Source organism: Rhincodon typus, chromosome 11, assembly GCF_021869965.1.
Source record: "Rhincodon typus isolate 14 chromosome 11, sRhiTyp1.1, whole genome shotgun sequence".
NCBI classification, from domain to species: domain Eukaryota; kingdom Metazoa; phylum Chordata; class Chondrichthyes; order Orectolobiformes; family Rhincodontidae; genus Rhincodon; species Rhincodon typus.
The window spans coordinates 68,572,035-68,584,343 of NC_063342.1; positions in this window are offsets into that span (position 1 = coordinate 68,572,035).

Genomic DNA, 12,309 nt, shown 5'->3' on the forward strand with positions numbered 1-12,309 from the left:
GATGCAAGGAAGCCTTTCGTCACTCACTGGTGAGATTCTTGTCTCCTTTTAAAAATTGTTTGGAGAATTGAACATTTTGGTGTCAACATAGAGGATCTCATTTCTGCCGATCTCACTCTATTTTCCCAATTCACATGCTGATACCAAGTTGCTCAGGAGCTGGGAAGATTCCACGAATAAGACATGATTTCTTTACTCAGACAATTAAAAACAGCCTATTTCAACCAAGGTGAAGCTGAGGAGTTGCTAAAAACTTTGGACTTAGAACAGCACAGCACAGTACAGTCCAGTCCCTTCGGCCCACGATATTGTGCCCACCTATTATCCTACTAAGATCAAACTACCCTGCATACCCTACATTTTACTATCCTCCACGTGCCTTTCCAAGAGTTGCTTAAAAGTCTCTTAAAGTATCTGATTCCACTACCGGCAGTGCATTCCACACGCCCACCACTCTCTGTGTAAAGAACCCACTTCTGACATCTCCCCTATACCTTCCTCCAATCACCTTAAAATTATGCCCCCTCGTAATAGTAATTTCCGCCCTGGGAAAAAGTCTCGGACTATCCACTCTATCTATGCCTCTCATCATCTTGTACACCTTTCATCCTTCTTCGCTCCCATGAAAAAAGCCCTAGCTCCCTCAACCTTTGCTCAAAAGACCTGCCCTCCAGTCCAGGCAGCATCATGGTAAATCTCCTCTGCACCCTCTCCAAAGCTTCCACATCTTTCCTATAATGAGGTGACCAGAACAGAACACAATATTCCAAGTGTGGTCTAACCAGAGTTTTATAGAGCTACAGCATAAACTCAATTCCCTTGCCAATGAAAGCCAACACACCATATGCCTTCTTTACAACCCTATCAACTTGGGTAGCAACTTTGAGGGATCTATGGATGTGGACCCCAAGATCCCTCTGTTCCTCCACACTGCCGAGAATCCTGCCATTAACCCTGTATTCTGCATTCAAATTCAACCTTCCAAAATGAATCACTTCACACTTTTAAATTATTGTGTGCAGCTTTGGACTCTTTGTTTGATGAAAGATGTTCTGGCTATGAAGGGAGTGCAACAAAGATTTACCAGACTGATTCCTGAATGAAGAAAGACTGGATTAGTCAGGATTATATTCATTGTAGTTTAGAAGAATTAGCAGATGATCACATGGAAGCCTACAAAATTCTAACAGGACTGGACAGGGCACACACAGGAAGGATGTTCCCAACAACTGGGGAGCCCAGAACCAGGGGTCACAGTTTAAAGACACAGGGCAGGCCATTTAGGACCGGGATGAAGAGTCATTTCTTCACTCAGAGATTGGTGAGCCTCTGGGATTCTCTGCTACAAAATGCAGTTTGCCCAAGGTCAAACTAGGAACATGTTCAGCATCTATAAAAACACCTAACAATTATTCAGTGGATAAAGGCACTGCTTAAGATTTTCAGATGAGGGGTCTCAGTTTAGATTCTTCAACTATGCTGGTCAACTGACCTGAAATAGTTTGAGTTTCCAGGGTCTGGAGAGGGATTAAGGAAGGGAAAAGAAAAGAAATTGGACAGGGTTCCAGTTAATAATTACTGCTTAGGATTCTGCTGCTGGAAAGGGAGTGTGAGAGAGTTGTTTGACGGTGAGATTTAGCTTGAATCAGTGTTCCTACATAGCTCATCAAACAGGCTCACGTGTGAAGTATTTCTAATAGGCTGCTACATCAGATGTCCATTTAGTTGGATGGGAGAAGAAATATATAGACTGATCCACGTCTGAAAACGCATTTCTGCTTACAAGGAATGTTGATAGCCATATGATCAAAGAATAGTATCAGCTTAGATGAACACTTTTCAAGTTCTAACACAGTGACATCACTATACAGGTAATCTCATAATTAATGCTGAGGATTTATTCATGAGCTGGGTTTGCACAATATGTGGAGTAACTAATACGTGATTAATGCAGGTTGTCACAAAACATTCATGGTGATTTTCTGCAAGTTTTCCGTGGGTTTTCAGTAATTTATGGGTGCTGCTCCACGTCAACAATTTTTAAGCATGTCCATCTGGAAGTATTCTGTAGAATTATGTGACCCAAATGATTCCTATTTAAGATACATCTCGGTTCACAGATCATTTTATTTGGGCAAAACTGGGTACTGAGGCCAATCCTGATTTCGGGCTTAAAAATGCATCAAAAGTGCTCCACACTCCCTTCTTACTTGGCTGTGCAATTTAATCCAGTGAATTGCCAAGTCAACAGATTGGGAGGGTCCCAGGCTGGACCTGGAATTGATGCTGAGTTTTGTTTCTGATAGAATTACAACACAAAAATTACACATCAACATCACTGGATGTCACAAAACACTTCAGAATCAATTATATGCTTTTGAAGTCCATTTACTCCTACAATACATGAAAATTGGCAGCCGGTTTATAGACAGCAAGATTATAAAAAACATGGAATGATAATTACATTGTCCATTTTTAGGGAGTTCACCCTTTCTTTGAGACACCATGGGTGAGATCTTGTGCTTGAAGTAGGGAGTGCTTCTCAGAAATATTTCTGGGTCCCAAACCTGTTCCCAGAGGGAATAATCACAGGCAGCAATTTTCCATTAGGTCAGTCCTAATTGACTCAGCAGCGGCAGGCGTGTGCAGGAAAGAAGAGCATGTAAGCATCAGTCCAATTCATAGGTATAAGAGCAGCCATTATTACGGCAACCATCTCCCAACTCAATGGCAGGCAAAAGTACAGAGGAGGAGATGCATAGGCCAAACCTTCATTGTCGGATTACCCATAATTTAATGTTGCAACTCTAAAGGTCACTTGGGCAAACCAAGCTGGCCTGATGGAGGAGACAAAGCATGTCAGCAGCCAGCCACAGTGTCAACCAGGAGACCTGGGTGTAATGCTGCAAGAGGTTTAATGACCCTCTTGGTTCTAACAAGGTGAATGCAACGCAACAACCAAATGACAGGTCTCCAGGTCAGTAGGCACCAGCAGACAGAACCCGAACAGAATAAGGGAACATAGTTTTCCTATACACTGGAGAAATGTCTGCCCAGGCTAATTACAGACCTGTTAGAAAAACCCTTCGATGCACTGGAACACCTCAACTTCTCTATGAGGTGACTTCTGATTGTCCTCCCCCTTCCCTCCCACAGGGCCAGTTGTGGAAGGGAAGCAACTAGAATGGGGTGTCATTACAGCTTCACTGGAGTCCTTTAAAGACATAGAACCAATAGACCCAGGATAGTTAAATCATTCATGAACACCTTCCACTAACACAGATATACAGAAGGGTACTGGCAGGGATGACCACTGTGGAGACAAAAGCCCATCTTCACATGAGATCACCTTCCAAGTTGTTGTGTGGTACTTCCATCTTACTAAGTGGACCAGATTCTGAACAGAAGAAAGAGCCTAAAGGGCACAAAACCAGCTATGCAAGAAATTCAGTAGATCAGAAGAAGCTGCAGCATCGTATTCAATCATAAGGAGAAACTCACTAAAAACAGACAATGTAATTAGTATAGCCATCATAACTATCATTTCACCATTACATAAATGGGTACCAACCATGGTTCAATGCAGGGCAGGAAAGCATGCCCGCAGCACCATACATGCCTAAATATAAATGTCATCTAGTTAAAACCACAACTCAGACAACATATATGGTATAACGTAGAAACAGTATGCCACATACAGTGCTAACCCACTACCAATGGATCAGATCAAAGTTCTGCAGTCCTGCTATATCCAGGAAGATGCTCCAAATACATACAACGGTGACAGAGCCTAGTACATCAATATGAAAGAAAGGATGAACAATTTAATCAAGCAGATTGTAGTGCCTCTAAGCTTCCAGTTTGTGGTCACAAAGATTGTGAATAGCCATCTCTTCAAGGGATTTTCCTCATCTTCAAAAAGCCAGATACCATTTTTGACTGGTGACAGGAAGTTCATCTTCAGCTGTTCATGCAATGGTAACTGCCGTGAGAGTGAGTACACACACGCATTAAGATTAAGAACATAAGAAATAGCCTACTCCTGCTCCTATCTGGCCCATCAAGCCTTTTCTGCCATTCAATAAGATCATGGCTGATCTTTTTGTGGACTCAGCTCCACTTATCCACCCGTTCACCATAACCCTTAATTCCTGTGCTGTTTAAAAATCTATCTTTGCCTTAACAACATTCAATGAGGTAGCCTCAACTGCTTCACTGGGCAGGGAATACCACATATTCACAACCCTTTGTGTGAAGAGGTTCTTCCTCAACTCATTCCTAAATTTGCCCCCCCTTATTTTGAGGCTATTCCCCCACCAACTTCCCTGCTTCTGTCTTATCTATTCTCTTCATAATTGTATACTTTTCTATAAGATCCTCCCGCATTCTACTAAATTCCAATGAGTATAGTCCTACTCTACTCAACCTCTCCTCATAGGCCAACCCTCTCAATTCTGGAATCAACCTAGTGAATGGCCTCTGCACTCTCTCCAGTGCTAGTACATCAGGGAAGGAGACCAAAACTGCACACAGTACTCCAGGTGTGGCCTCACCAGCACCCGGTAGAGCTGCAGCATAACTTCCTTATCTTCAAATTCCATCTCTCTTGTAATGAAGGACAATATTCCATTTGCCTTAATTATCTGCTGCACCTGCAAACCAACTTTTTGTGATTCATGCACAAGGTCCCCTAGGTCCCTCTGCACAGTAGCATGCTGCAATTTTTCACCATCTAAATAATAGTCCATTTTTCTGTTATTCCTACCAAAATGGAAGACCTCACATTTACCAACATTGTACTCCATCTGCCGGAGCCTGGTTCTTAACCTATCTATATCCACTTGCAGAATTTCAGTGTCCTCTGCACACTTTGCTCTATCACTCATTTTAGTGTCATCTGCGAACTTTGACACACTAAAGGTCTGCTACACTTAGTTCCCAACTCTAAACTGTCTATGTAAATTGTAAACAATTGTGGTCCCAGCACTAATCCCTGAGGCACACCACAGTCATGGATCGCCAACCACAAAAACACCCATTTATCCTCACACTTTGCTTTCTGTTAGTTAATCAATCTTCTATCCATGCTAATGCATTACCGGTAACATCAGGCGCCGATTATCTTATACAGCAGCCTTTTGTATGACATCTTGTTGATATACCACATCCACCAGTTCCCATCATCCACTGTGCTCATAATGTCCTCAAAGAATTCCAGTAAATTAGTTAAACATCTCTTGTGATTATGTACTAACTGAATATTTAGAGAGTGGAAGTCCTTCCTGATGATGGTTGCTCATTCAGAAACTTGAAAGTCACATGGATACAATTAAGAATGTCCTGCATCTATAAGAATTCAGTGATAGGTGGCAAATACCACTGCCATTTGTGCCTGCGAGCTCCACCTATTTAAAAATGATTCAAATGTCCAATTCACGTATATAGGCCATCAGTAACCTGCAAGACACAATGATTGTTATTGCTTGAGAGATGCCACTAAGGTCTGCTACAGATTCTTGGATTGAGATAAAGGCAAAGAACTTCAAGGCCTTGGTGGCATTAATAGCTACTGGCAAGGCAGGGTGAGATCTGCGCTCTTCCAGTAAGAAGGGTACAAATCTCCACGAAATCTGTCTAGTTTGTCTCATTCTCCTGTGGCAGTGATTCTCCGACAACTCTAGGTAGCTTCATTGCTGGTACTCTTTTCCTCAAGTATGGCCCTCTTTGCCATCCTGTGCCACATCTCTCTCCTCTGCTCTCATGTCTGGGACTCTATTGTTGTCTCTTGTTGTCCAGCTGTTCTCTTATGAAGAAAAATCTGTCCGAGCCTTGAACACGCTAAAAGACGCAGCTCTACAGCAGTATGTCAGAGATGAACTATCCTCAGAAGAAAAATCATCCTCATCTCTGTCTGGTGGACAACTCTTACTCTGGGATTAAGGGTCAATTTGGAACATTTGTGGAATACAAGGGAGCCATGCTGGTTCTGAAAAAGTACAGATAAATTCCCTGGAGTGTCATGACCACTTAAACTAACTGAACCTGCATAAACCACATGATTCAGTAACTCTGTTCACCTGATGGTAAATGTGTGCCAATATTTAAGTCTCTCAGCCACACACCCTCTTATGAAGCCACCTCATTGAATGGCACGGCCACAACTGACTCCACAATATGTTGCTGCCTCGTTTACTTACTTTTTCAGAACCAGCTGTAGGGACTGGGTCATTAAGCATGTTCAAGGCCCAGACAAATTTTTAAAATCAGTAAGGTGAACAAGGATTATGAGCATAAGGCAAGAAAATGGAATTGACAATTATCTGATAAGCCATTCAGTGAGATCATGGCTGATCAGACTCCACGGACTGAATGGCATACTTCTGCTCCTAGAGCTTTACCAGGCTTAACTGAACATCAATCAAAATCAGTGGGTTGCTAGGGTCTGCCATTTCCACTTCTGAATAAAAATCGCTGACCAGGTCACCTTTGGACCAGAGACCCAAGTTCAAGTCCCATCTGCTCCAGCGGTGTGTAATAACATCCCTGTACAGGCAGTTTAGAAAAAAAAATCAGAAGATCACTGGCCATCAGAATGGCATCAGGAAACCAGCGCAATAGCTTGCTGTGCAAAACTATACACCTACCACCTCTTTTCCCAACACCATACAATGGCAAAAATCCTGCCCTATACCTCTAACAATGTTACATTCTTTCAGCAATGTACTGAAATGCCAGTAGCACCAGCATACTACTACTTCATGCACACCATACAACAGCTGCAATGCAGCAGGTCAGTGAAGATTCTTTGACTGCACCTTCCAAATTCTTGATGTCTGAATTAGAAGAAAGGAGGTGCATGGGAACATTACCACCTGTAAGTTCCTCTTCAATCCACACACCATCCTGACTCGGAATGAAATCATTATTCCGTTGCCATCACCGTGTCAAAATGCTGAAATCCTCACCTAAAAGCACAATATACATAACACCATTCTCCATGTCTTTGCCTTCAACCATGAGTGGCTTCATCAAAGCCAGGACCACACAATTTCCTATAATATTAGACAGCTCACACTTGACATTAGACATTTTTAGAGGGTTAATAATGTGAAAATAGTCCATTAATTCAAAAACACAGATTTCCCTATGTTGTGTAACAGTATGGTGGAATCATGGTTTGCAAGAATAATAATCATTTGATTCATATACAGTAGAAATATGTCTCGATGGAGAATCAATGTACATTTCTCTCCTCCACAATCATGACAACAGCAATTCAAAATATTGGTCAGTAGAAAGAATGTCCAAATCTTCAATATTATTTTTCCATACCACTGGTGCAAAATATCTTGCTGCATTGTGGTGCTGTTAGGTGATTTTTATTGACAGTTTCTCTAGTTCTATGTGAAATACAGATAGGGATTAATCTTTAGTACTTCTGGTGTTCCAAAATCTGTACCCAGAATATCAGAGACCAAAATATACAAGGATGTTTTCCTAAATCTGGAACATTTTGTTTTAAAGGGGTGCTTTTGTGTCTGAGAAACCACAATTAGAACAATGAGTTTATTTTTAAGTGAACTGAAAACAGCAACAGCAACAGCTTCGTCAACAAGTTTATTTGCACAAGAGAACATGAAATATAAGGAAATCGATCCTATATTAATATGCAAATTTTAGCAGATGACTTCCACAGTAGTTTTCAGTTCACTTAACTGCTTACTTTCTAATTTACTTCCTCCTGACATAAACAGTGGTTTATTCTTTATTGTTTTGTGCTGGAAAAGGAACAAAATCATGGGAAAACGTGTACTTGATTTCCTGGCCAAGCAGCATCATAGGAGCAGAAAGGCTGACGTTTCAGGCCTAGACCCTTCATCAGAAAAAAGGGAGGGCAAGGGGGTTCTGAAATAAATAGGGAGAGAGTGGGAGGCGGATAGGAGATGGATAGAGGAGAGATAGGTGGAGAGGAAACAAACAGGTCGAAGAGGCGGGGATGGAGCCAGTAAAGGTGAGTGTGGGTGGGGAGTTAGGGAGGGGATAGGTCAGTCCAGGGAGGATGGACAGGTCAAAGGGGCGGGATGAGGTCAGTAGGTAGGAGATCGGGGTGCGGGAACCCTGCAACCCAATGGTATCAATGTGGATTTCACAAGCTTCAAAATCTCCCCTCCCCCTACCGCATCCCAAAACCAGTCCAGCTCGTCCCTGCCTCCCTAACCTGTTCTTCCTCCCACCTATCCCCTCCTCCCACCTCAAGCCGCACCCCGATCTCCTACCTACTAACCTCATCCTGCCCCCTTGACCTGTCCGTCTTCCCTGGACTGACCTATCCCCTCCCTAACTCCCCACCTACACTCACCTTTACTGGCTCCATCCCCGCCTCCTCGACCTGTTTGTTTCCTCTCCTCTATCCATCTTCTATCCGCCTCCCACTCTCTCCCTATTTATTTCAGAACCCCCTTCCCCTCCCCCTTTTCTGATGAAGGGTCTAGGCCCGAAACGTCAGCCTTTCTGCTCCTATGATGCTGCTTAGCCTGCTGTGTTCATCCCGCCCTGCACCTTGTTGTCTTGGATTCTCCAGCATCTGCAGTTCCTACTATCTCTACTTGATTTCCTGCCTTTTTGTTCATTTATGAGGCATCAGGACATGACAACATTCATTTCCACTCGCAGGAGCAACTAGCAAAGTTCAGGAAAAATCAAAATTAGTTCAAACATGGGAAATAAATCTGGAAGCTAGCAAGGGTTAAGTACCAAAGAGAGTGCAAAAATTCCATCATCCTTTAGTTTGGTGATCTGAGCAAAGATGTTCATTGAGAAATGAATGGATGTGCCTTATTACAGGGGCTTCTGATAAAGAGAAATGAGAGTGGTAAGACATCTGGAAAACAACTCACCCATTCAATACCAGCAGGACTAGCAGAATGATGGGAGATGGAAAATTAGAAATAAATTAAATTCATGGAATAATTCCACAATCAGAAATGACAGGCAAGAGTTAATCACTTGTTGGCAGGAGGAATGGTGTTGTGAAAAGTGAAAGAATGCTTGTCCCCCTTCAAATAATGCCATTGATTTGTGTTACAAAATTAAATAAGTAGCCATTGTAATGATACATACAAGTTTGCTATCTATAGTTGTTTGCGATTTATACATCCCACATCTTAAACATATACAGAGTCTACAAAGCCTGTGGAATTTATGCAACCCTATCTATAACATTTCATACAACATATGTAACCAATCTCTTTTGGAATATCCAGTGTTCTAAAAGAAAACCTTGGACAATATGAGATTCTTTAAGCCAGTTCAATTCAAAGACTGAATTTAATCTGGAATTTCAATAATAAAAGATTGATAAAATGTAGGCATCTATCATTCTTGTGCAATTAGAGCCTGGATGGAATTTTCCCCTCCCAATGTATGGTAGGATCAATGAGGAGAAAATTGGGAAAAAAACAACAAGAATGAAAAATATTAGAATCTTGATGTCAAGAAAATATTTTTGAATTCCACTCTCAAACCTTAAATGGCAACATCAGAATCTCATTACTTTGAGCAACAATTACCTTACTTCTATGTATTTGCATCCCATTAAAGCCCCAACTCACCTTACTTATGGGCCACTTCAATTCTCCTTTCCTTCCCCAAGAAAATAGACAACGCAAGGTCCTGACATGCAAATCAGACTGGGTACCTAGCAGCTACACCATATAGGGGTTGAGACCCAGGAAGGCAGGGTTTGAGTTGTAGGGAGAGGCTAGATAGGCTGGGACATTTTTCACTAGAGCTTAGAAGGTTGAGGGATGACCTTATAGAGGTTTATAAAATCATGAGGGGCATAGGTAAGGTGAATAGCAAAAGTCATTTAAGACATTCAAGCGACTCTTGGATAGGCACATGGATGATAGTATAATGTAGAGTATGCAGGGTAGTTTGATCTTAGTAGGATAATAGGTTGGCACAACATCGTGGGCCGAAAGGCCTGTACTGTTCTATGTTCTTTTCCCTTGGGTCAGAGAGTTCAAAACTAGAGGGCATATTTTTAAGGTGAGTGTAGAAAGATTTAAAAGGGACTTGCGGGGCAACTTTTTCATACAGAGGGTGTTTCACGTGTGGAATGAATTGCCAGGGGAAGTGGAAGATGCAAGTACAGTTACAACATTTAAAAACCTTTGAACAGGTACATGAATAGGACAGGTTTAGAGGGGCTAAATGCAGGAAGACGGGACCAGTTTATTTTGGGAAACTTGGATGGCGTGGATGAGTTCGACCAAAGTTTCAGTGCTCCCTATGACTCTAAGGTTGAGACTTCATCAGAAAGTTATTCAGTGTATTTCGATAAAATTCGATAGGTTCTTGATTAGTAAGGGCATCAAGGGTTCCAGGGAGAAGACAGGAGAATGGGGTTGAGAAACATGTGATCAAATGGTGGAGCAAACTCGAAAGAGCGAATGGTCTAAATTCTGCTTCTATATCTTACGACATTATATACAATGTTGTAGGACTGATGGGGAAAATCGCAGCAGGTGCATTATGCAGAATATAAAAATGATGAAATAGATAAAGAATTTAAGAGAAAAATGATTAAAAAAAAATAAGACCTGTACAGGAGATGAATGAGAATGAATGGATGCAAGGCTCTTGTTCTTTTTTCCCTATGTCTCATATAGCATGTGATGAAATGCATTTTTAAAATGACATTACATCTCTTTGAAGGGTGGAGATTTGTAAAAGACCACTTTTTTTTATTTTTGGATTGTGGACTGAAAATGAAGAAAAATGGACACTGCTTTTAAAAGGTGATTATATGCAAAGGAATCTGCCACTTGAAAAACAAATGAAGCTAACTGATGCCTATGAGACAATATTATTTTTGAATCCAGACAAATGGGCATCATCTGTTATGGGTTCAGGAGAGCTTAACATAGTTAGAAGCCCCTAATGGACTTGTCTGCCACATAACACAGACCCTGAGGGAAGTGCAATAGAGAAGCAAGAAAACATTTAAGAGTTGGTTGCATCAGAATCTCTCTGTTTCTCCAATCTGTAAAGTTGCTGTCTCAATTCTCTATCAGAAGAGTGGGCAAACTACATTCAGAAATACCGAAAGAAATTATTCCAAAACTAAAAGGAAAAGACAGAGTTTGAGTCCAACCAAACAAATGAGTGAACGAAAAGACTGATCACTTATGCAGATAATATTGTGGCATCAAAGAATCAATCCGATTCTTCACGTGCCTGCTTGTACAACATGTGTGTGGGAATTTAAAAAGGGTAAAGTTTAAGTTTTATAGCCATGGCACATGGTGGAATTTGAAGTCAATAAATATCTGGAATCAAGAATCTAACAATGAGCACGAATCCACTGTCAATTGTTGGGAAAAACACATCTGGTTCACTAATGTCCTTTAGGGAAGGAAATGCCATCCTTACCTGGATCCAGCCTACATGTGATTCCAGACCCACAGCAATGTGGTTGACTCTTAATTGCCCTCTGGGCAATTAGGAATGGGTAATAAATGCTGCCTAGTCAGCGACGCCCTCATTCTATGAATGAATTAAAAAAAAGACAGCCCGTAAATCCCTGCTATCCAAAAAGACTGATATCTTCCATTGCCAGCAGATTAACATTTTCCAAAAGCTAAAATTAATGAAAATGCCTTGATCACTTACACAGAAACATCATCAATGTCATTTCTCAGGGATACAAATATATTGAGAAAGTACAGGTACATGAAAGCTAGGCTGGGAGAACAATCCAAACAAGCATTATCTGAGAGTGAGTAAGAATCCATTTGCAAAGCAATGTGAACAGCTTGCAACCAAAAGACCAAATCAAAAATCAATTTTCCGACTTTGTATTCTCCTTTCCCTCAATAAACTCTACACAAAAGCAAACAGAAAAAGGGAGAATATTATTACTTTTTACTACAACAATTGGAAAAATAAAAGGAATTGAAAATCTCAGAAGGTCACCAAGAATTTCCTCAATTAAAGCAATGCACTCCTGACTTTCTAGCCTTTCCAAGGCAATTCACTGTTCTAGCCTGATACTGCATCTCACTCAAGTAGAGGCAAGCAGGTTCTTTTTCCACTTCACTCCCAAAAGAAATGCCTCAAGTCTCAATTAGGAGGCATCGTGCAAAATATTTTGCACTGTCAATGGTCGGGTGATATCTTGATAACTTCTCCATGGGAATATACATTAATCCATTGGCTTGTGGAAGTCAGCAAAGCTATGGTGGTGCAGTTAATAGAATTTCATCCTTCTATAAAAACCAAAAGAACTGCAGATGCTGTAAATCA